The sequence below is a fragment of the Camelus dromedarius genome, chromosome 6 (genome assembly GCF_036321535.1).
Source record: "Camelus dromedarius isolate mCamDro1 chromosome 6, mCamDro1.pat, whole genome shotgun sequence".
NCBI classification, from domain to species: domain Eukaryota; kingdom Metazoa; phylum Chordata; class Mammalia; order Artiodactyla; family Camelidae; genus Camelus; species Camelus dromedarius.
In genome coordinates this window covers 42080475-42106917 of record NC_087441.1, presented here as the reverse complement: position 1 = coordinate 42106917, position 26443 = coordinate 42080475, and the positions used below count along the sequence as shown (strand labels likewise).

At 38.1% G+C, this 26443-nt stretch overlaps 1 long non-coding RNA gene across 1 annotated transcript in view; it reads right to left on the bottom strand.

The window, feature by feature from the left end:
- Positions 1 to 6521: 6521 nt before the first annotated feature.
- The window catches only part of LOC116154382 (uncharacterized), an 873015-nt gene continuing 853093 nt past the window's right edge, over positions 6522 to 26443 (bottom strand). Inside the window, exon 11 of the long non-coding RNA XR_004138267.2 lies at positions 6522 to 6832. This is a non-coding gene — a long non-coding RNA (uncharacterized LOC116154382). The remainder of the gene's footprint in view (positions 6833 to 26443) is intronic.

Sequence of the window (26443 nt, the reverse complement as noted above, 5' to 3'; positions counted from 1 at the left end):
TTATTTCAATTTAGTGATATCAGGCCTGGTAAGAGAGCTGATAGGATTTAATTGAATGTTCTTTCACACAGTCTCTCCTGAGAATTGTTGAAATGAGAAACTATAAATGTGCTTTGAGTGAATGCACAAGTGTGTCAGTGAGTTTTATTCTTTTTCTTCTTTACAAGGTCAATGTAAATTTTTGGCTTTAAATTTCTTCCCTGTCAAGTTTTTGGATTTGTATTCTCACTTAAGAGGTCTATGATGGGTCACTCATGATAGATCCTCACAATGGACCATTAGTTTCATCTCTTAGAAAGAAATCTCAACATACTACTCTAACTTGGCCTCCTTGCAGAGTAGTCTGTGCTAGGCTTGACTCCATTCCATGGGATGTAAATGCTTGTTGGTTGATTAACCTACTGATGAAGGAGAGGACGGTGTGTCTATCAAGTGGAAGCACAAAGCAGATCTCATGGTGATGGGATAGTTCTGTATCTTGGTTCTGGAGGTGGTTACACTAATGCACACATGGCATGAATTGACTTAGGACTATGTACATTCATTGTGCCAATGTCAGTTACCTGGTTTTGATATTCTTCCCATAGTTAATATAAAACATAACCATCAGGAGAAACTGGGTGATTCAGGCTCCATAGGACTTCTCTTTTCTTTTCCTTTGAATCTGTAATTATCTCAAAATAAAAAGTTAAAAAAAAAACTGCCCTCTGTGACAAATATGCTGGGCATGTCAGTGCACACTCTGTGGACTGCTGCACCCGCTCTGATGTCAACTATGGCAGGTGCATGGAGGGAACTTATGTTTTACTCAGATGTCCCCCTAGCTCCAGACCACACACCCACCTGGCTGGCCCATGGGGCCCCAAATTTAACATGTTCAGTGTTCATACTCTTCCCCAAACCAACTGCACTTTTCAGTTTTCAGTCTGTGTCCCATGTGCACTTGAAATTCTTCAAGTTCTCCAAAAGGTCTTCACTCTTAGCTTTCACTTTTAGCTATTACCCTTTCTATACTTGAAGCAAGCTCTGACTTTTCTGTGATGGACCCCTGCTCATCTTTCCAAAACTTCTTACATGCCTCCTCTTTGATGAGGGCACATCATGAATCCTGTATCCACGTTCTCATAGACATCTGGGGCTTTACATCAGACTATTATTGAACTGGAACACAATTACTGTGTGCCTGTCTGTCTTCCTCAGTAGATTGTAAGAACCTCCAAATTATTATTTTAAATTATTTGTTATGCTTGTAGCACAAAGGGATAAATACATTAGTTGTTCAGTGAAAAAAATGAGTAAATACATTATTGATTATACAGTTGTTGGTGACCACAGAATGAATTTCATATTAAAAAATGTTATATATATATTATATATATATTACTTTCTCAAAATACTTTTAAATACTTACCTTGTTTGATTCTCACAACATCCATCCTAATTAGCTGGCAGATGTATTATTATCCTAATTTAAGAGCTAAAGAAATGGAAGAGAGGTGTTATGTGACTTGTTAGAGAAGCATGGTTAATTTAGTGGAAAAGCAAAGATTAGAACCCACATCCCCTGATTTATACTCTAGTGTTTTGTTCAGCATACTATTACTGCTATCTTAAGTTGAATACCCTTGGACCTTTCAGCATGGTAACATATGTAGCTAATTTAAAAGCAGCATGTTTATACTTTGTTTTCTAAAGCACTCAATTCAATAGTTCTCAAAAGAAACCCACATGAAGTAAGTCCATATTCTTAGGCATCTTATACAAATGAGGCTCTGAAATGTAACGTTTCTGATCACTCACTCAGCCTGTATTATTCCCATTTTAGTGCTGCTTTTTTTTGCTTTAATGCCAGGTGATGGGGCACTTAATGTGACAAGGTATGACATGCAGCTTTTTGCTTTCTTAGGACTTTATGACCAAGAGGAGAAATTAACATTCTTACGGAGGGAAAAACAGAAATGCAAAGTCGCTGACATCTGTTTCCCTCATTTAGTTGGATCTTTTAAGATTGGCTTATCTCTCTTGGTGTCTGAAATTGAACACATTGCTTTGATTTATGTATGTTGCCATGATTTATATGCTGTTGAAATGAGTATCAGATGGTTTTACATTTTTGCAAAGGCAATAGCCCAAACAGGTAGATTTTATCTTATCATCTGAAAATCAAGACGCTGAGACATGGCTATCAAATAGCATCGCTTAATTGCTTTAACTGCCTCGATATTTTAAAGACCCGACCTTAATGAAAATTAATTTAAATTGAGTTGTAAGACACATCCAGCACACCGTTACTCAGTACCCAGACATAGAGGGAGCTTGGAGAGGCCTTTCACCAAAGCAGTTAGGCAAAGATACAGATAAAGTCCATTTTAAAAGGAAGCAGATGACTAGAGGAAAATGTACCAGCCAAGGGAAGGCTACACTTGGATCCTACAAACTGTGAAATGACCCATGTGACAGCAGGTATCCCTCAAGAGGGGAACAATAATCACGTGAATACTATAAGTAAAAGGCCTAAAGCAACTCTGGTATGATGATACCTTCCCAGGAAATTCAAACCTGATGAATCACAATGAAATCTACAGAAGTTGCTGATAAATCTTGATTTCCAAGCTTGTTCATGTTTCTTTTAGATGAATGATTTGATGACGTAAAGTCAGAAGACATCAGATGCACACATGTCCCTTAATCCACTGTTCCAACAGCAAATCTCCTCCTCCTTCATTTAATTAGTGAATGAATGGCAGATGAAGTAGCTGGCTGATACTACTTTTATTTAATGGATGCCATATTTGAGGTCAGGGTGGCATGTGTGTATGTGTGTGTTGGGGAGTAGGTATAAAATAATCCAAGTATATGTTTTGTTGTTGCACCCCTAGGTGGTAAATACCTAAAGTCCTATTCAGTCATATTAAGATTTTACATTTGCTTGTGTTCTGCTGCATGTAAACCCAGGTTAGTAAACAGGAAACCCTACAGGAAGAGCTTTCCTAATGAAACATGTGGCCCCACTAACTCTTCAGCTCAAAAACTTGCACCCCTTAAACTAAACATCGCCGTACTTTCATGAATGTTTCCAGTAGCCCACTAGAGATAGGAGGCTCGTTGACGTGGAATGCATCTTTCCCACCCAAATCGTGGGGCCTTGACTACATCACAGCAAGACCTGATCGAATCTTTGTGGGACCTTAATAAATAACCCGTCGCCCCCCTCAAAGCCAGTCCAGAAGAATTTTTATATTGTGTCAGGCACATGGGATTGGGGCAGGCTGGGGTAGGGGTGTGGTGGTGGAGGACTGGAGGAAGGAGAGGGAAGGAGATGGGAGGGAGAAGTAGTTACATTCTCAGCCTCACACATCTACTCAAAACTTCTAAAAGTGAAAGAAGGCGAGGGGGGTACTACTCTGTGAATGGGATTGAGAGGAAAGGAGGGGTCAAGTGGCTGTAGCAAGTCGCCTGGCGGGATGCCTACCCTTCATGCCTTCCCTCTGTTACCTCCTCTACCACACACCTAAGTCGGCCTGTGATCTGGGTATAACTTGACTCAATTGTAAATTGGGGGTGTGGTTCAGAGAGAATTTCCTGAGTCTAAAATAACACTTCTCACTTCCAAGTGATGTTGGCCCTGAATAATAGACTTGATTTGGGAACTTCACTTAGAATTCCTGATTTAGGACAAATATATATATATTTTTCTTATAGTACAGAAAGCAAAAGAATAGGAAGCTAAATCACGGCCAAAAAAGAAAACAAAAACCAGCAAAGCATCTTTGTGAATATGTCTTCCATAGTTACCTGCAGGTAATTATTTAGGGAAGTACTCCTTGAATATCTCTATTGATTTTGCAATAAAAATAGGAACAAAACTATGATTCAGCTTCTAATCAAAACTGGTTAATATGTACATATGGGTTAACCTGATAATAAAATATTGATTGGAACATTTCAGACTACAGAAAGATGACATTTTTGTTTCATTATCAGTATTTTATTTTTCAGGTTTAGTTAATAATAAACTTCATAACAAGGTTTGCAGTAACCTTACATTTATTTACTTATTTTCTAGTGATGAGTTACTGATTAATGCACGTACACAGAACAAGTGGTGAAAACTCATAGGGTAATTACCTATAGCAATATTAATTGAAAGCTATGACCATATGATATTAGTAGCCAGATGAAAACATAAGTTTTTAAAAAATCAAACTTGGACAGAACAAATAAGGATATTTTGACTTATTTCAATTTTCCTGCACATGTTTCTTAACATGTCTTCTAACCTAAAAGCAAAATTCAGTAGTATTCCTTTTTTCTGCTTCCAAAACGGACTATAATTTTGGTATCTACAGTTTTAAAACTAGTATGATTCTAAACTTGAGCTTGTATTTTTGCCCCCAAAGTTTTTACAATTCTCCTGCCAAACATCTAAATATAAACTGTAAAATCTACTCAATTTAGAATGATAATCTAAATCATTCCAAATATTTGTATTGAAAAAAATAGATTAAACTGTGGGCATTTTTGATACCCAAATATTTGCTTTGAATGTTTACTTTATGTATTTGCAATTATCTGATGCTTCACTTGCATTATATACACTTTTTAATATTTATTTCATTTAGACCTCTTGGCACACTATTCACATTGCTTTTGTGAAGTGTGTTTTTGGTAGAATTATAATGAATTATTTTTAAAATAAGACATCAAAATAATTTCTTAGAGATGGTTTCATACCATGAATTCTGCTCACTTTGTTTCTCACCATCAGTATCAGGAGGTACTAATGGAAAGCATTGAAAATAAGTTGAATATTATTTCACGTTACCTGAAATAAATCCTACTCTTATTTTTGATACATGGCAATATAACTAAAGTATTATCATTTTTTGACTTTTAAAAGTATTCCACAAAATACTGAAATACAGTATATAATGGGGCAGTCTTCATTTTAAGGAAATAATAGACTATTTTCTGAAGTTTGATTTGGACTTGAACAATGTACAATGAGGAAGTAATGAATATTTAAAGTGCAGCAATGATTAAAAAAATTGGGGGGGGACATATATTTGAGCAGAAATATTATCTTTTGAGATCTGTTTTACTGTAAGCCACTTTCCATGGTATTTATTAGGAAAAGTATAACAGGAAAGGAAGAATAATTGAAATGTCTGATCAAATCCTCTCTGAAATTACTCCATCAAACACGCAGAAAACCTATTACTGTATGGATCTTAAGGCAGGCCTGAATTGAATTACTGCTCCTAATACTCAATCTCTTTGAATATCATTATTTTCCAAAATAGGTGGAGGTGGACATAGATGAAAATGAATTTACTCTGAGCATCCAGACCATTTAATCATCTAGACTGCATAGCGATAAATAATGTCCTTGGGGGTTGGGAGATCAAAGAAAGTGTTCAACTTCTTTTTCACCCATGATTATTTAGAAACAGCTATTAGGAAGAGATGTTTTACACAAGAATCTCAGATTCTGGGAGGATTAAGTAGCAAGCTACAACTCAATAAACATTTTTTAGATGAATGTTAATGTAGAGTATTCAAACCAGCCTAATAATACTCAGCCCCTATCCATCCCGTAAACTGTGACCGAGATTGACAAATTTGAATCTCATTTTCTACAGAAAGGCCACCTTTTAAAAAGTGTAACGCCCGCGGCAGAAAATGGATTAAAAGAGGCCGCGCTGTTGTTGCCGTGCCCGCACCAGAAGGGAACGTCTGTCTTGTGTCACACATGCCTTGGGAATAATGTAGTGGTGAAACACACACATGGCTTCATCAGTCTTGAGTCCGCAAATACTTCTATTTTTTTTTTTCTTAAAAGGGTATGGCTCAGAGGTAGAGTGCCTGCTAAGCATGCATGAGATCCTGGGTTTAATCTCCAGTACCTCCTCTAAAAAAATAAATAAACCTAATTACCTCCCTTCATAAAAATAATTTTAAAAAAAATTTTAAAAAAGGGTAATCTAACTACAATATAATACTATTAACAGCATGTGTACCATATATAGTGCTGTTCATTATTTCATTCTTAAGTTGGAATTCATGCATACTTTGATATTAGTGATGGAAAACAGAGGTTACTGATAAAAACTAATTCTCTAAATCGTATCTCTGAATGCTGAAACAAACTTTACAGTAGAAATGACTATTCCTGGTTTACAGGTGAAGAGTGGAACTGTAAAAATGAGGCCATTTTTGTATCAAGTGCTACAGTGACAACAGGCTGGGCCTTCTCATGTCCAGGGTCATTTTCTTGCCTCCAGCCAAGCTATAGTGTACAGAGACTTCCAGATGCTGAGGGATAACACATTTTGCTTGTACTTTGTTTTGTAGAAAGTCTTTAGGAACTATCTAAAAAAGATTCTCATGAACACATTGTTTGGGGAAATTAGCATGGGAACACAAATTAAAATAAACAATTGAAACTGTTTATTTCATATAAAAGCAAACATTTTACTGTTAGAGCTTCTATGTTCAACGTTAGAAGTATCTACAAATTTATCTAAGTAAAGTATTCTAGTAGCATAAATTTTTCTTACATTTCTGATAATGAAGACCTGCCTGTAATTGCCTATATCAACACAACTTTTCTTTCAACAGTAAAAGCAGGTCTTACTGGAGGAGAGCATAATTCTGGAAAAACTGGTGAATATAACAAAAGCTCATTTGCCTTTTATTTGATGCAGGTGCAGCTGGAAATCTATATCATCACTATACCTTGGTCTCTTGTACTGTCGGTAGTATCACCGCTCCCAAAAGATGATACTCAGGATGCTGTAGTCACAGAGTCAGTGGATCAGAGCCTTTCACACTATGAAGTAGAGAAATGTATATTTATCATTTTAAAGCTGCATCTCTTGCTTGGCTCTGGCTTCCTTCCTGCTAGCTTCCAGCGGACTCTTCCTTGGACTTCTTCCCTCCAATAGATAACTGTGTTCTTGCAGCAGCTAGTGTGCACCATAACCTGGAGCATTCAGGAGCAGCTGCATACTCTGTGGGTCCTGGTTGCATGCTCATGAAGCTAGCTCTGTGGGAGATCACTATCCAAGAGACACATTCCCCCTCCTTTCAGGCCCAAGAGACCAGACTTGAGCATTTGTAACCACTGGAGCTCATGTCGCAGTGAGGGAACTGTGCTGTGTTTAAGGAAGAGGAGCGAAAATTCACTCAGTCCCCAGAGTCACTATGTCTGCTTGTCCCAGATCTATGCTTGTTTGATTTCAAAAAGTTGCTATCATTTCTCAAATGTAAACAGCAGACATTGTATTTCCCCCTACTATCTAAAGAACTGTGGACTTAGTCATCTTTAGGTCCAACTTTATTGTCATTTTATGGTCATGAAATTTTGAATGAAGAATGAAATCAACGTAACAAATCTATGTTCACTTTAGCATATTTTATGTTGATTTTTGACCATCTGCATATATCTTTTATATATGTAACATGTAATTTTCAGATCTTAACAATGGGGAGAAAAAGCATATTGCATTTACTGAGATACTACACAAAAAATTAAGTCGCTTGATTAACAAAAATCCAGTCTTTCCTTGGTTTTCCATTCTCCAGTTACTCCTTCTAGAAAGTTTTGGGATTGCAAGTGTGTCTCCGTGTATGTGCCTATGTGTATGCATGCAGTGAAACTGGCAGGGGTGAGATTCAAATGTATACTTGCAAGTATCTGCTTGAAGCTCTGCCAACAGTGGTCATTAGTGGTGGGTCATCCCGGCTGTTAATTACAGTAGCTCTGTTGCCCCATCACTGTATCTACTCCCACCAGCCTCTAGCTTGTGATGTCCAATGCTCTTCTCACACTCCGGGCCCCCAAACACTATTTCTGCACTTCAAAACCAGATGTCTTAGTTTGGGCTTTCCAGAAGCAGACCCTGAGTAAAAGACTGAATGAAAATAATTTATTTGGAAGGTAAAGGAAAACACTGTAAATATAAGGCACACTGAAACTGGAAAAGGAACGCAGCTAGTAGAGGAACCTTCATCAAGTGACCTGCCACCATGGCAACCTGAACATCCTCACGCAGTAATATTAACTTCAGTTTAGGTCACTTAGATCACTGGGCTGGAATGGTGTTGAAATGGACTACTTAGACCAGCAGTTCTCACCCTGGCTGGTTATTGGTATCAGCTGTAGAGCTCTGTAAAATTACTAGCTCCTTGATCCCATCACAAACCTACTGAACCAGATTTGGAGAGGCAATACTGGGGAAAAGTTAAGGTTAGGAATTAGCATCACTAAAGGCATGCCCAGGTAATGGCCATGGGCAGTCTGCTTTGGAAATCACTGGCATAGACACAACCTGGTCATTCACATACTAGACAATTTTCAATTGTATTTAAAAAAAAATAGTAACAAGTGTTTGTTTTTCCTTTTCTTTCCAGTTCTACTGTCATCATGCCAGATCAGCTCTTCATCGGCACTTGCCTGCATTAAGTCTCTTAACTGGTCTCCTTTGATCCTTGCTCCACTTGGCCATTAGCTTTTGTGGCCCCCAAGACTCAGTTCTAGGTAGGCTTCTACTTTTCCAACTCTAACCTGCCTCCCTGGGGCATCACATTCACTTATACACAGATGATGTGCACTTTTCTTTCTTCTGTGCAAATCTTTTGAGTTTCAGATCCATTATTACAATTGCCATTTGCTATCTCCTTATTAAATGTCTTGAAAAGTTAAGTCTAACCAAAAGTACTATCTCCCTCTTCTCCCAAAAACCCTCCAAAATTTCTTAAAGTAAAATTCAGTCTTCTTGGCCTAGAATCCACATAACTCCAACATCTGACTGTAAGCAGCATTTCAAATTTTGTCTTTCATTACAAGCTTGCAGCTAGCCACTGGGCACACAAACCTGAGTGTTCTTTCCTCCAGTTTACTGTCTGATCATCTTCTACCTTCACTGATGCTCCTAGTATGAGAAGTCTTTCCTCCAAGCCTTTGCTGCCTTTGGAAAAGTCCCTTCTAACCTTTTTATTCTGTGCACAAATTTAAATATTTTACATATTTGTTCATTATGTATATAATTAGTTTTATAGTCTATTTCATTCTTTGTTGTAGTCTAAATACTTTGTGAATGTCTAAAGCAGCAACTATAGCATCATATTGATTATAAACACCAATTCTATGAAGAATGTTTCAAAGATTTTTCCAGAACACCAGAAGAAAGGCCTCCTATAAGCATACTGATTCTAATTTTAAGGCATTCACTCCATCATTCATTCACTGAGAACACTGTCCCAGGCTGTAGAGATACAGCAGTGAAACAGACTCACAGGTTGTATGCTGTCAAGCAGCTCATATTCCAGTTATGGAGACACACAGTTCACAGACATAAAAGATAGGATGGAGTGATTTCACATCCTTTTATTGACTACCTACTATATTAGGGACTAGGAAATCATTTGAATTCAATTAAAAAAAAAGGGTATATGAATCCAGGGCCCTAGTAAAGTAAGGTCATCTTGGGCTCATGACTTGACCCTACAAGTCGTAGTTTCTCCATCTGTAAAGTGGGTTTCTTAGGAGGAACACAGTATCTAATATTCTAAGTAAAGAGTGGACACAAGAAATCACAGAAATTGCAAAAATAATAACAACAATAATAGTAGTTGTTTTGATAATTGTTTAGCTTCAAGAGGATGAGAAATTTCATTGGTGAGTGGCTTTCCATTCTCACACATTCAGAACTTTTAACTAAGTTTTCTGAAGAATTCTCTGGCAAGGAAATAATGCATTGCTAATAATTCCTTACAGGTACAGTGACAGATGCTGTTTCATGTGACATTCATTGCCTCTTTGTATATTTATAAAGACCTTGGTTATAGATTATACAAGCACAGTTCAGAAAGATTTAATATCTTGCTCAAGGTCACATGATAAGTGCTACAAACTTTGGTATTATTCTAAGCATGCTAGATGATTCTGACCTCAGTCTTTTTCCTAGAAGCAGGCTGAGCCTGAGTGGAAAGGAGTAAGTCATTTAAAAACTGTGACTACACATATCCTCACAAGGATGTCTTGCTGGCCTTGCTACCAACAGGTCCCTGCACTGTTAAACACAGACCTACTGGGTGAGCTGAGTGTGATAAGGGCAGCAGAAGCAGCTACTTCATATACCCCATGTCGAGGGTATCCCGGCTGCTCCAGGATAGAGCTTTGCTTTATAGTACAGCTTGTATAGCTCTTTTATTAATTCCTTCAGCGACTGTGGGTGTCTATTTTGTGAAAAAAATTCAATTTATGACTCTGGGAATCAGAGAGTGTGTTCAGGCATTACTTAAGGAGAACTAATTTAAGAAAGCTTTCGAGGTTGTATTCCCAAAGCATCTCCCTGATTTTCTCTCTGAATCATTGGCTGTCTGTTCAATTTGACCAGGCAGGATGGAATTAGGCAGAGGTGGTGGAGAGACTATGAAGCAGAAACTGTGTTTTCTCATTTACTATTTCTTCCACTCCCCTTCACCTGCCTCTCACATAAAAGCAGAGCATCAAATTCCCAGTGTCTCTTGTAGCTACAAATAGCCAGGTTCTGCCCACTGTCTGCCAAGGCCTTTCCCTTTTTCCATAGTAAACAAGTGATTTCAGGAAGCAGCCATTGCAAAAATGGTACAGCAAGAAAATAAGAAGCAGTCAAAGCACTGGCCATCCCTTGACCTCTTGTATGAAATGAATACACTGCACAGTGTTGGTGTTGTGATAAGCAGTTTTCTGAAATCGTCAGATAAGAGACTACCTGACTACCTCTCAAAACTTTGGTCTACAGAAGCTGTCTGTTTGATACTTATGTTGAGTGGGTGAAGCACCTGATGGGTATTTTGGGGAAGTATTTAAAGACAATGGATTAAAAACATGAAGAGCTGATAGACCTTTCATAATATGTGCTCAATAAGTAACGATTTTTTTTTTACTGCCTAAAAATAGAAATGTCTCCTCTTCTGTAGGAGAGTGATAATCAAGAACAAAGTGGTAGTTACTTCTTACTCAATAATAGGATACCCCTTCGTGCATTTAATAGTCAAAAAAAAAAAAAAAATGTGAAGTGAAGCCAGATTTCATTGTCTTCAATGGCAGTTTCAGCAAAGGGAGGGGTGATTTTGGGAAAAAGACTTTACAGAGGTGCCTGGGAGTCCACTAGTTGCTTTTCATGCATCTGTGGATAAATCAATTAAGTTTTTATGCTTAAATTTCCTTGTATTTTAAATGTTATCAGTAGTGCTTTCTCTCACCTCTTTAGAGGCTAACTGTATTGTACACTCTGAGTATCTTTGAAGGGGACTGGTGTTCAATTGTCATGAATGTATTTGTCATTAATATTATGCTCATACATATCTAAGAAAAAAATAACTGCCTAGTTACTGTCAAAACAGATTAGAACATAGACCAATCATAACATTAATATTTAGTGAAAATGAAATATGTTCTTTTCCAATCTAAGTTGTGGTTGAAGATCCTTTCGCTTTGACTGGTAAAAACAAAGATCAGGGAGTCTGCTCCAGCTATTGTCAATGCATCTGTCAAAATAGTCTTTGGTATTTTGTCATTTATCTAAATAAATTGTAGAGATGAAAGATCACTAAGTGTGAGGAATAGAACCATAATCTACTTGTAGAATTTATTCAGGATTTAAGATTTCCTCCCTCTGCTTCCAAACTCGCTCTTATTCAGTATTCCCAGTCCCAGTAAAAGGCCTCATCATCCATTAAATGCAAACCAGCAAGGGTAAAAAAGCCACCACTAACATGTGTGAAGAGATTTTCAGTTATTAACTCTTAACTCTCTTTACCGATATGTCTGCCCATTTGATCATCAGGGAATCAATGAAACTTAGGGCTAAGCATACAAGCCAGATGATTTTCTAATACAACAGCCTAGCAGCCTACATATTACTGAAAGGAAAGCTGCATGGAAGGAGTCAGGTGGGATGAGTCTGAAATCATGTGGAAAGTCAGGTGCGTTGTTGAGGATCTATTTGATGTTCATGAATGTTAACGGAATCATTTTTTCCCTGTTTCCTATGATTTTCTCCAGTACAGAAAAAGAGAGTTATTGGGTTGATAAAGGACAATGTTTGTCACATGGCTCTGAAGAAAAAGACAGATGGTCAAGGAACTTCAGCGTAAAAGTAAGAAGGTTTGTGAAATAATGTTCACTGAAATCTAAGCCTGACACACTACAGAAGTGGAGACAGGAGAGGACTGTTAGCTTGATAAGGAATTTAGGAGTCACTGTAGAGAAGCTCCCCATGTGGTCAGAAAACAGCAAAACAATTGAACAAAAAAGTTAAATGGAGGCTTTGGTCAAAGATAGTGCTTTTGGAGAATGAATTAGTGCTTTTTGAGTGCTTCGTCATGTGGGCACTGAAGTCAGCCAGTATGATGATGGACTATGGTTCAGATGACAAGGTGTCCAGTGAATTGGGAAATTTCGTGTTTGTGAACAGCAACAAGAAATACAATGGTATAGCAAATGATAATAATATCAACTCATAATACATGAATAACAATACCTGAAACACTGTTTTAAGTGATTTATATATTATTTCATTGATATTCTCAGTAACCCCATGAGTTAAGTAATACTGTTTTTCCATTATACAATGAAGACATCGAGGCACAGAGAGGTCCAATAACTTGACAAAGGTCTCAGGGCTAATGAGGGCAGAGAGTTTAGATCTGAAACAGAAAGGAGGACTTCAGAGCCCGAGTGCTTGTTCACTATGGTATAATGCACAAACCTCCAAGGAGTTAGGCTTTTTATCTAAAGAGCAGGAAAGAGTAATGATCTGACCATGGTTATGGGAGTACCATCTCTCCAGTATGTGGATAAGAGAAAATAATTGGCCACCTTGGAAGGGCTCCGTGAAAATGGTGTCCTCCTCGCAGGGTGAGCTACATTTTAAATTAAAAACAAAGATGCAGAGGAAAAGATTGCCCACAATAGAGAGGACAAGGGTATTTGTCAGTTCCTGGGGACATGTGGGAAGGTATGAATGTGGAGGAAGGGTAGATCCTGGGTCAAGGCTTGGGGAGGGCACTGGTGCTAGAGTTGAGCAGTGGTGGATTGTGTACAAGTGTGTGGTCAAGGGAGTGAGGGGTGAAACCCTTGTGGGACTGCATCCACCTACAGCGGGCACCTTCTAATTTATGCAGAGGTGCTGTAGAGGACAATGGGGATGTGGGGAGATATACATTCTGTGCTTTTAATGATGAAAATATGGCATGTGATTTAGTGGGTTAAATTTCAAATGTCTCTTTGAGAGTCGACAGGGGACTTGTCACCTTGGAGTGAGGTGCTAATGGACTCAGACATTGCACACTCCCTATACTGTGCTGTTAAGCTGATGGTAGACCAATTATTGAGAGTTCCCCTGAGCTGCACTGGTCAGAAATCTAGTGCTCATCCTTGACAGTTCCGTCTCCCTTCCTGCCCTGTATCTGTTCCATTACCAACTTCTGAAATTTCTCATCTCTGTTCCCTTATTTCTGTCTCCTCCTCCCATGATCCCAGGCTTCCATATCCATCCCTCTTCAATCTGTTCCTCTTATTACAGCCAAAGTTAACAACCAAATGTTAACATTCTCTCCTTCTTACACAGGCTACAGGCACTGAACAGTTTGACCCTTTTATTCCTGTGACCTTCATTTTCCGCCAAGCAGCCCTTCATTCTTCCTATTCTAGCCACTCTAACTCTTCCCGTCCCTCACACTTAACCACGTTCCTTCTGTTCAGTATATTAGAATTTGCTTCCTTCCTCTTTTCAACCGGGTTATTCCTACTTATTCTTCAGATATCAATTCAAGCTTCAATCCTTTCAGGAGGCCTCTCTTGACCTTTCTGATCCAAATAACTTATTGTAGGCTCTCATAGTGTCTCTGTACATCACCTTCATACTATTTGTCACAGTGGACATTTGTTTTCATCTTCTCCACTAACACTGGTAGATCCTCTCGGGCAAGACCCTGTCTTGTTGTTGCCCTAGTACAGTGGCTGCCAAACAGTGGCCATGCTTATAGCATATCCCTGTGAGAAAATGCTCAACAGGTACTCCATTCCCCTGGAATCTGTGGATGCAGAGTATTTACAAAAGCATGTGTGTCCAAAAAGGGCCAATATACCATCAAGAAGCAAAATAGGAAAACAGGTAAAGATGCAACCAGCTTTCTATGTTCCAGGGGTAAAGCCCTGACAGCCTTGTCTCTCATGTTCAGCATCTTGCACAGATGACCTCTAATCATACAGACCTACAGCAAATCACTGCTGCCCTGTCCTTGGTCTGATAGGCTCTGATTGAATGTCACATGCATTTCGATTTAGCTAAATACATGAATGGAGGCTGGAAAACAGTATTTGGTCTTGGAGTCAAGAAATTTGAGTTTGAGTCTTGATCTGGCTTTTATTATTTCTGCTACCTTGGGCAAGGAATAGGAAATTCATGTTTAGTGGCCATCTGTCATGGGGTAGCTACTTTCACAGGCCTGTTAACTTACGTGCTCTTTCCCTTACTGTGTAAGTAAGAAATGCTCATTACCTTATTTTGCTGATGAGGAAAGAAAAAGCAAAGTGAATTACAAATGTCACACAGCTCAGAAAATGTGACTCAAAATACAAGCTCTATTTCATACCTTCCATCTTGATGGATGCTTGACATCTTGTATCTACACTTCATTGTGTATAAAATGGGCCTGATAATAATGCATTTATGAGAGGATTGTTGTGACATTAAATGAGAAAATAAGATGAGGCAATTAGTATGGATAAAATAGCCAAAATTCAATTGCAAAGTACTGTTTACCAAAACTTATTTAAAATTTGGTGCTATTTGTTTTATTACCAAAGTACTATAAGTACTTCAATTATGTGTGTGTGTGTGTGTGTATACATATGTATTATATATACGCAAACACACACATGTATACATAGAACTACACAAATAAAACAACCACTACGAAAAATAGCTCACAGGTCTTTTGGAGTTTCTATTTAACGGTGGTCATACTATAATGATCTTATTTGTTGAACAAATGGACAGTCCAGTAATTTCTAAAATGGTTTGGAATTAATAGGCAAAACTGATTTGGGGAGAAAGTAATGATTTCTTGACTCTGGAAATGCCAACGATCTGAGATACTAAGTATTAATATAAATCAATATAATTTCATATTCACATTAAAGATTTTTTCCTTTTACCTATACCGGAGGTGAATACTTACATTCTGGGAGCAGGTTAATTGTCATTGTCTAATATTAACAGTATGAAAAACTTAACAATATAACATTGATAATTACAAAAATCATGTGTCTATGTAATACTATAAATAAGCTAGAACACTTCTGATACTTGCAAAATTAAATCCCCTAATTAAGACCATTTCCAAAGAAAGTGAAAGGTCTGAGCTAGTAAACCTTTTGAAAGAAACCTAATTACAATATTTTCAAAGTCATATTTTGTCAGTCTGGGGCCCTGGGAAAACGAGAAGGCTGATGTCTTTCTTGGTTTTCCAGTGGTCCTGGAGGGATCTGAGACCAGCTTTTGTACTCAGTAGGACCCAAATATATTTTTGGAGTGGCTAATCTCTGTTCCACTGGCCATCACTGCCCACACCAGCTGAGATTTTGGGTTTCAGCCTTAAAGCAAGTCAAGACACAAAAGTAAAATAAAATAAATAAATGAAATGGCATGTCACACTTTCTGTTCCATATCTTGGATTCCCTTACAGTGTATCTTTTAAGGCTTAAAATTCAAGTTAGTAATTTTTAAAACATGTTGACACAAAATTACTCATAATAAGTGAACTCACTTATAAACCTTCTCAAACTTCTCAAGTTTTTATGGCTTTTGCCAATAAATGTAAAGTTCATCAATTGATGGAACATTATTTACATTATAGCAACTACTCCTAGGAAATAAATGGTAGGTGATAGTATCTACAAATCCTAAACTCCCAATAGCCTGAAAAAAAAAATGAAAGAGAAATTTAAGAGATACCAACTACTATATATAAAATAGATCAACAGCAAAATCCTACATTCAATTCATTATAGCCTATAATGAAAAAGAATATGAAAAGGAATATATATGTATAACTGAATCACTACGCTGTACACTAGAAACTAACACATTATAAACCAACTATACTTCAATTAAATTTTAAAAAGAAAATGCCCTTTTATTTAATTTAATAAATTTTATTGAGCTATACTTTTTCAAGCTATGCCTAGTAACAGATTATCTCAAGATAATAGCATCACGTTATCTAAACACTGAATTAGGTTTACTATACCAATAATTCCAAGTTTCTGCAATTTCTTGCCCATATTTAGACTGCCTTAACTGAAGGCATATCTTCATCAATATTTTACAATGCAATTATAGCAAGTAAGTATTTTGAAAGCAAGATAAATAGGCTATTATAAGAATAACAGTTCTTAAACTCCTTTTCTGTGATATTGCAAGTCGCAGTCTCTTACTAGCTGCTACTACCTATGTGTTTATTTTGTTGACCTTGCCACATCCCATATTGTGGTTTTCTGATTCATTATCAATGTTCCTGCTTTGTAATATAGTCACATCATATCACCTGAGACATAAAAATGTGTATTATGAGAAAAATATAATCATCTAGGTTATTGCAAGGTACTAGATTTTATTCAAGCATTATCTCACTTATAAGCTATATGGAGTCACATAAAACATTCAACTTGCTGACTGGCCAGACTCCCAGGGCTCCCTGTGCACCACCCAGAACTTAAGGGAGGTGTGGGTAGCAGTGAAGAACACTGGGACACAGTCCAGATTTGTCAGGTGCTTCCAGCTACACTGTCACTTCCTCAACTATAGAAAACAGCGTGAAAACTGTACCCTATAAGCACTTGACACTGGAGAAAACTCCATGGGGGAGGCCATGGGAAAAAACTACCACAAGGAAGAAAAGCCCTGTGTTCCCCAAATGCCTCTCTCTCTACTGCCCTCTACTGACAAAGCTTAACACCATACCAGCCAGAAAAGCAAAAAAGGTAAAGGGCTTAGATTCATTTTTCCAGGCTTCACAACAACAGATGATTTGTTGTGGAGAGGATGAAATTGATAGCTGCCACATATCCCAATTATTTCTAATGTACAAAATGTTCCATTAAGTATTTTCTAGTCATAGAATACATTTTTCCTGAAGCTTACATCAGTTCTTCCCAGTTTCCACAGAAAGATGGTAATTTATTTACCGCACGAGAGAGAGGCACTGGTCTTGAGGCTGGGCAAGAGGTTTGCCTTTCCTCAAAACACCAGGTTGTGACTATGTGGGGACAGACTGTTAATTAAAAGACACCAGCTTTGTTTTGCTTTCATGCTGTTTCAGGAGCTATGGTTCTCTGTTTCTAGTAAGGCTTTGTTTGAAGAAAGTTTTTCCACTAAGCAGTACATGACTAAAAACTGAATTAAAGGATATCCAAGGTTCCTTCCAACTCTGAATTTTAATAGCTACTTGTTTTTCTTGCATGTCATTGTTACCTTTTGTTTTTATTTTCATTGCACTACTTGTCATGGTTGGCTAGGCCTTAAGCCAGATGGTGGGGTCTTCCTGACTCTTCTACAATATTTGGACCTCAGCTACCTGCTCAGGTCAAGGCTCTGTTTGCTCCCTGACTCTTGGATGTGACTCTCTGATCTGGGACTTCATGGATGTTCAGTTAGTTTTGATCAGTGACCCTTGAACCAACCCCAGTCTCTATAAAGTGATGGATTCCAGCATCTGCTGTGCTTCTATACACTCCTAACTGGCTCTTCATTTATTATTCCTGAGGATTAGCAGAGCTATGAGGACAGAACAGAAAGAGTTGGGACTTTGATTAGATTAACACCAGTCAGATCAACAGGAGGAGATGACTGTGAAGCCATCAGACTAGAAAAAAGGCAGATAGATTTAGAAGCAAGTACAGCAATAGACATATGTGATCAGTAACACTCACTGATCACCATGGATCACCAGAGTCAGTATTGTCTAATCGTATCACTTCTGACATACCCTTCAATGATCAGAAGCCACACTCAACCCTTGCTATAAAGAACTGCTCAAGGAGCTCATGTAAGTCAATGGCAGTCTTGCAGGCCAAATTCTGCTGGATTTACCTACCTCCCTACTTCATGCATTGTTCCTATCTCCTCCTTGAGGACACTCCATATCTGGTACCTGTGTTTTTGATGTTGCTGTGGGACTGCAGTGATCAAGAGTTTGACTACAAAAGGTGATGGTTCCTTACCACAGCAAAGAAAGTATTTACTATAAGTTGATAGTAAGCCTACCCCTTATCTCAAATAGATGTATTTGTATAATCTAGCAAAGAATATTACATAGATGTTTTTCTCAAATATATACTAGGTTTGGGAGAAAATTTGTTTTCCAGGCTGTATTTGAGTATCTCATAAGCTGTTCCTGAAAAGAGACCCCCCCCCAAAATCTGTAAGTAAAACAGATTGTTTTTCTCTCTTAACTAATAGTCTAGGGTGAGTAGGCAGACTTTCATCCACAAAGACATTCACGAACTCGGGCGGGTGGGGCACTTCCCTTGTACCCTATTACAAATGCTTGTGAGTCTAAGGCAACTATTCCAGTCACCTTTGTCTGTAGGGTCAGAGGTATTCCATCAGCCCTTTAAAACAAATGACAGAAATAAAATATATGAGCACTGTTTGTGTGAAATACCACTTGAGGTATATGTGGAAATAAAATTGTGAATTAAAAGTTGAGCATTATCTATTGTTCTACACTTGACCCTTGAACAACATGAGTTTGAACTATGTGGACCCACTTACATGTAGGTATTTTTTTCAATAGCAAATACTACAGGACTACACAAAAGGGAGCTGGCTGAATCATGACCATGGAGTTGGGGCTGCTGAGGAACCTCTCAGCTGAGGAGGGTCCACCAATGAATTTTCTGCTGCCTAGAGGGTGCGTGCCCCAACCCCCGGGGTGGTTCAAGGGTCAATTGTACTTGTAGTTTAAAAGACAGGCAAAAGAATAAGCAGTATTAGTGGCATCTTTTCAAATCTGGAATGGATGGTCATGAAGTCAACACTGATCCAAGTATCTGAATGAGTCAAAGTGACCTTGGCTACTCCTGTATTCTATTTCTTTCACCATTTTTCCCCCCTTCTTTCCACCTGTTTTCTGTGTGACTGCAGGGGCCAATACTTTGACTACAAAAGGTGATGGTTATCACAGCAAAGAAGGTATTTACTGTAAGTTAGCAGTAGAGGCTACCCCTTATCTCTTAGCTAGAATAGATATATTTGAGAAAAACATCTCCTGGTCTGTGATTTGCCTTTTCTTTTTCTTAATAGTACTAACTGAATTTGTAGTTAAAAATCTTACAAGGGAAATCCAGACCCAGACATCTTCATTACAAAATTAATAATGTCTACAGAAGTAAGCTGTATGAAAACAAAGGAGCAAAGGCTGGTGGAGGGAAGTGGAAGAATTCTGTTGCAAAGGCCTTATAATATACATGAAATAGAGTATTACTTGAAGGTATACTGTTATAAATGTTCTAACTACACCAATTAAAAGGCAGATATTATTTAGAAAGCTGACGGTAGGCTGTATATAAAATATCCACTTTAAATAAGATATAAATACATTAAAAGTCTGGAAGAAGATATTCCCTGCTTTCATTATTAATCAATAGAAAGTGAGGATGGCTATATTCTATAGATTTCAGAGCAAAGAATATTAATGGGATAAAGTCATTTCTTGACAAAGGGGTTACTGCATCAAAATATAAAAATCTAAACACTTTTGCACATAACAGAACTGTAAAATATATGAAGCAAAACCTGATAGAACTGAAAAGTAAAATAGACAAATGCAAAACTTCTCTCAGTAATTGATGCAACAAGTAGACAGAAAATCAATGGGGATAGAGAAGATTTGAGCAACAACATAAACAAGTTGACATAATTGACATTTATAGGACATCCCACCATAAAACAGCAAGAATTCTTTTCAAGTGAAAATGGAGTATTTATGAAGATAAATTTTCTGGGCCACAATATAGGTCTCAATAAATTTTAAATAATTTATGTTCTCTGAACAACATGGAATTAAATTAGTAATCAACAACAGAGTGATATCTGGAAAATCCATAAATATTCAAAAACTAAATACCTTACTTCTAATGCATGGGTCAATAAGAAATCATAAAAGAAATTAGAAAGTATTTTCAAATGGAATGAACATGAAAGCACAGCATATCAAAATTGGTGGAATGCAGCTCAGGCTGTGCTTAGAAGAAAATTTAAATGTTTTATATTAATTACATACTTACATTAGAAAAGGCAAAAGACCTCAAACCAATGACCTTAGCTTTCACTTAAAAAAAAATCTGAAAAGAAAGGGCCAGGACCCAGCCCTGCACCTCAGTACACCAGCTCTAGCCCTGGGACCTTCTGGGCCCTCAGCCAGAGAACTAGGACACAGCTTGACCCACAAGTAGGTAGGCAATAGCTTCTGGACCATTGAGGCCCTGGCCCTGTCCACCACAGGCAAAAACACCAACTCCAGGACCCAAGGGCCCTGCAGCCAGGGACTTTGGGACTGGCTCTGCTCACCAATGAGCTGGCGATACTCCTGGGACCAGACCCCCTGGGCCCTGTAGCCAGAGACCTCAGGATCCAGCCTCACTCACCATCAGCCCCAGACCTGCAGCCTGCCAAATGAGGATCCAGCCCACCCAGCAGCAGGCCAACGCCAGCCCCGGGACCACTTGGGCTCTTAAGCCAGCCACCACGGGATCCAGCCCCACCCGTCAGCACGCTGATACCAACTCTGGGACCCTCAGAGCCCTGCAGACAGCTGTGTCAGGAACTGGCCCCCCACACCAGCAGGCCAACACATGGGACACTTGATCCCACAACCACCTCCTAAAACCAGATCTGCCCTCTGGTAGGCCAGCACCAGGACCACCTGGCACCCATATTACAGCCTCGTGGCTCAGCTGCACCCACCAGTGGCTGGTAGCCCCTGTGCAAGGCAGGGCCTGGCAACCAACTGCACTGGAGTCCAACCACACCTACCAGAGCCAACACAGTAGTCAGCATGCCACTGCAGAAGGACCCAAACAAGGGACACCTCAAGAGCATATAGCTCTGGTGGCCAGAGGGGAGTGTGCTCCTGGGGCTCATAGGACATCTCCTACAAGCGCTACTTCTCCGAGGTCGGGAAAACATAATCAACCTACCAAACACAGAGAAACAAAACCGGCAAAATGAGGCAACAGAGGAATATACTCCAAATGAATGGACATGATAAAAGCAAAACAAAACAAATGAACAAACGTAACAAAACAGAATTACAGATACAGAGAACAATCAGCTGGTTGCTAGAGGGGAGGGACTGAGGCAAGGACATAAGTAGGTGAGGAAGATTAAGAGGTACAAACTTCCAGTTGCAAAATAAATGAGTCACACGTATGAAATGCATAGTATGAGGAATACAGTAATACGTAATTTCTTTGTATGGTGACAGATCATAACTAGACTTATCATGGTGATCATTTTGAAATGTACAGAAATACCAACTTACTATGTGGTGTAAAAGAACTAACATAGTGTTGAGGGTCAATTATACTTCAAAAAATTTAAAAAACTCATAGAAAAAGAGATCAGATTTGTGGTTACCAGAGGTAGGGGGGCAGAGGGAATTGGATGAATGCAATCAAAAGGTACAGCTTCCAGTTATAAGACAAATAAGTACTAGGGGTGTAATGTACAACATGATAAATACAATTAATGCTGCTCTGTTACATATGAAAATTGCTCAGAGTAAATCCTAGAAGTTCTTACCACAAGAAAAAAATTTTTCTGTTTCATTTATTTTGTATCCATATGAGGTGATGGATGTTCACTATACATACTGTGATAATTATTTCATGATGTAACTTAAGTCAAGTCATTATGCTGTACACCTTTCTTAAACAGTGCAGTATGTCAGTCATATATCAATAAAATTGGAAGAAAAAAACTAAAAACAAATTAGATGCAACAAAAGTAGAAGAAATGACAAGTGACAGAAATATAATTATAAAGATAAGAGCAGATATAAAGCAAAATAAAGTCAATAAAACCAAAACATTAACCTTAGGACAGTCAATTGAATTGATAAGCCTCTAGCCAAAGTGATCAGGAAAATAAAAAGTAGACACAATACACAATATTAGGAAAAAGAGATATCAGATTCTACAGATATTGAAAGGATAGTAAGAAATATTTATGGACAGCTTTACGCTAATATTAAAACTTATATGAAATTGTCAAATCACAGTCGACATAATCAAACTTCCACAGTTCACTCAAGGAGAAAAAAAAAACCTGTTTTGAACCTACAGTTTAAAATCTCACAAAGAAAATGCCAGGCCCAGAAGTCTTCACTGCAGATTTCTACCAAGCAAAAAAGTAACATAAATTATACTCTAATTCTTTTAGAAAATTGAAGAGTGAATACTTTCAACTCATTTGTTAAGGACCACACTATCCTAATATGAAAAACAGATACAGATATTACAAGAAATAAAAGCTGTACACCAATATCCCTCATGAATATAAAAGCAAAAATTCTATACCAAATTGTAGCAGAGAGTCAAACAATATATAAAAAGGACAATCAATCATGACCAAGTGGAGTTTATCCAAAAAGTGCAAATTCAACACTTGAAAATCAGCACATGTTAATATTACGTTAATATATTAACAGAATTAATAAGGAAAACTTTGTAATTCTCTAACTGGATGCAGAAAAAGCATTTGAAAAATATAATGTTCATTAGTGATGAAACCTCTTAAAACACTAGGGAAAGAGTGAAACTCCCTCGGTCTGATAAGGGGCATCTATGAAGAATAAATTCTTCCAGCAGCCTGCCTGCAAGCCCTTCCTGGCTTCAGAGGTAATGTCTGGTTGGTAGAGAAACTCAATGTTATTCAGCAGGTCATGAGACCACAGGAAATCCACCCAGCTTGGATGCTCACCAAGGAAATCAGAATAAGACGGCTTACAGCTAGAGGCTACTGGCCACAGGTCTTGCCTTCTCCAGGCCCTGCCTGGCTGCCCCAGTGCAGAGAGACTTGGCATCTCCAAGCCCCCGTGCAACCCTGTCAAGTCACACCAGTGGGTGTGGTCCTTTGCTGGGAAGCTTCAGCCTAGAATACAGGCTCCTCGTAACTGAGAACACACCCTAAGCTTTATCCTTGCTCTCTCATAATGACAAGCACAGCATCTTGACAGAGCCTTAGACCTGTAATTTACTTATTACATAATTTTGGGGTTAAAAGTGAGAATGAATGTTAAAATTGTCTTCTTTCCCACCAACATATCAATCCCTCCTGCTACCTCTTCTTCTATTTACTAGGGCTGTAGAGAACTTACTAAAAATGGAAACTGGATTTTTAAAAATTTGCAATAAATAAATAATCCTTTTTTTCCCCAAAATCTATTCTTGGGAGATCTTGTAGGATTTTAGGAGAAAAATATATCCTAGAAATGTGAGTTTACATTATACACATCACACACACAAACACACACACTTTCTCTTCTTTATTTGGGATTAAAAATCCAACCTCAAGTTTCCTATTTAAAAAAAATAACGATTCCCTAACTGACTACTATTGTTCATCCCCTCCAGGACTGACCTCCCAGGTTGAGAAAACAAAGCCTGGAAAGAAGTCCAAATAATCTACACGAAATTAAATCCTTACACACTTGAGGAAGCAGCTTGAGATCAGGGAGCAAATTTACATATAACTTCATCTCCAGATGTGCCCTCTCTTGCATTTTTAAACCGACACAGGACCAGTTATTGTTGGAGTCCCCCAAAATGTCCCCGGCCATCCATGCTGCATTTCTCGGTCTATGGGAACAAGTGGCAAAAGTAGCTGAAAGTAAATGAGCTGTGCTTTCAATTTAATTCAAGATGTTTTCAGTAGCCTAAATAAAAGACTTTAGAAACTGTTATTTTTTTTCTTCTGATCTTTATAATGCCCCTTGAATTAAAAGCTAAGCTGGCACTTTAATTGTGGGCAGGCCAAAGCAGTGTATTCATAGACTGGAATGAATGCTAATTTGTCAGCCAGGCGAAATTATGCATGTCCTTCTATCTTCCAATTTCCCATGACTGTTCACAGTTGGAGTTTGCTTTTCTATCCCTGGTTTCACTGCCTTCTCTAGAAATCTTTCCAACTGAATCATTGAGGTGCTTCCTGTTAGCAAGAACTCAATCTCGCCCTCTTTTTTTCACCCCTACCCTGAAGCTTCTGCCTTCTGTAGAAATATTTGTGAGCACTGTACGTGAAGAACACACTATATGGAGACTTCCAAAATTACGTGTTTAGAAAGTAAAATGTATTTCCAAAAGCAAACGAAAGAGGAAATAAACCATATAGTTATCTACAATGAGTGACACTGAGGACCCTTATTTGTTCTGGGAAAGGGTGAACAGGTCTTATCTGAAATTTGTCATAACTTTATAACAAATTTGTGTTGAAGTGTATTCTGAAAGAGAAGATTTTTAAAAGCTTGCCATTTCTATCTATGACTGGAGAAAAACTACCTTAGGAAAGCAAAAGTAAACAGTAAGTAAAATAGTAAAGAGCAGTGATTGTCAAATTATATTCCAAGGAGCCCCAAGAGCCACCGAGTTAGATGAGAGAACTCCGAGCAATGGCCTCATCCACGGTCAATGTGAGCAGCCCCACTGTGGACTGATTTATATCTTGAGATTTTCTGTTGGATTCTTAAAGTAATCTAACTGCTACGATAAAAACAAACAAAAATTTTGAAAACCACTCAATCCAACATAAAGATTATACAAAAAGAGTAAGTGATGCAAATAAACGCAGACATTTCTGAGCCTTCCAGCAAGATACCTAGTGTTTCTTGAAGATGAAGGTTCTACATTGCTAGTTTTGCTGTTGCTTACTCTGCACGGTGACACCTCCAGAAACGCTTTTACCCGATACATCAATGACATGTAGTGACCTTAGCCAGTACCACCTTCCTAGTAAAAACACTGTCAAGATTTCTAGCAAGTCCCCTTCACTGTTTGACCCTCTGGCAGAATCCCTTCACCCCCATCACTGGGTGGATTTGGAGTGTAGAAAGCAGCATGAAGCCCCAGGACCCAGGTCCCCAGTGTAATCTGGAAACACAGATCTTCTCTAGTACTGTGCCTTCTAGTAGCAATAATTGTTTAGAGATAGAAAACCAGAAAATCCAAAGTGAATACATTTATGTGGACATCAGGAATCCACTGTCAGTGAGGATGTGAAGATTCTTCCAGTGTTTTAAGGGAGTGGTTAAATATCAATCAAAATGTAACTGCAGTGACCATTTCCTTCTCTCGTGCACATTTTGCCAGTGCCTTGAAGATTTTATCTCTGTACCCTGGTTTTTCAGTTTGGGCTCTCACTGACTTAATCTATTAGTTAGGTACTGCTCTTCCATTTTAGATTTAGTATCATGAGGAGATGAAAGATTTTGGATGTATAAAACACAGAGACCTGACCAACGTAAGAAATGGAACTATTTTTCTACTCACACATTATTAAACTATTAATGTATCATGCACAGTATTCATTTAAAAATAAAATATTCAGACTGCAATAAAATAAAATGTTCATACAGCCCTTGATCTGGTATGTTCCTGGGATAGTACATGGGTGGACAAATTATGGGCCACATTTAGTCCACTGCATATTGTACAGCTTGTCAGCTAAAGAATGGTTTTTGCATTTCTAAATGTATGGGAAAAAATAAAAGAAAAATCATATTTCTTTATACATGAAAATTATATGAAATTCAAATTGAGCATCTATAAATAAAGTTTTATTGGAACATTTTGGGCTTTGCCTGTATGTCTGCTCTCACACTATAATGAAAGTTGATTAGTTGCAGCCAAGACCATATGGCCTGCAAAGCCCAAAATATTTACTATTGCTCCTTTATAGAAAACAGCTGCCACCCCCTGGAATAATGGCTGCCTTTATTTACAGCTGACTCTCCATCTTAATTTGGCATTATTCACTCTTTTTCTCTGCTGGCTTCTCCTCTAACTTCTTGACAAGACTGTCTTTTTCTCCTCAGACATATTTTCCCTGTGTTGGCTCATATGAACTCTTTGTTCTGTCATTTAAAGGAAAAAAGAAGTGTGAAGAGAGAGAAAGAATACCAGGTGTCCTCTGCTTTGGTGGTGGTGGAGGGGCACAGAATCAGAGCTCAGATTTAAAGGTATACCCAACTTTAGCCACTCTCGATCAGATCTGAGCTATCCTAATAGCTTCTGTTTCTCCCTCCTTGAAAAAAGTGAAAAAATTTCTCCTCTCCTCCTGTTTTGTAAGCCATGTCTAACAGCTTGTAAACTGCTTAATGGTTTTGT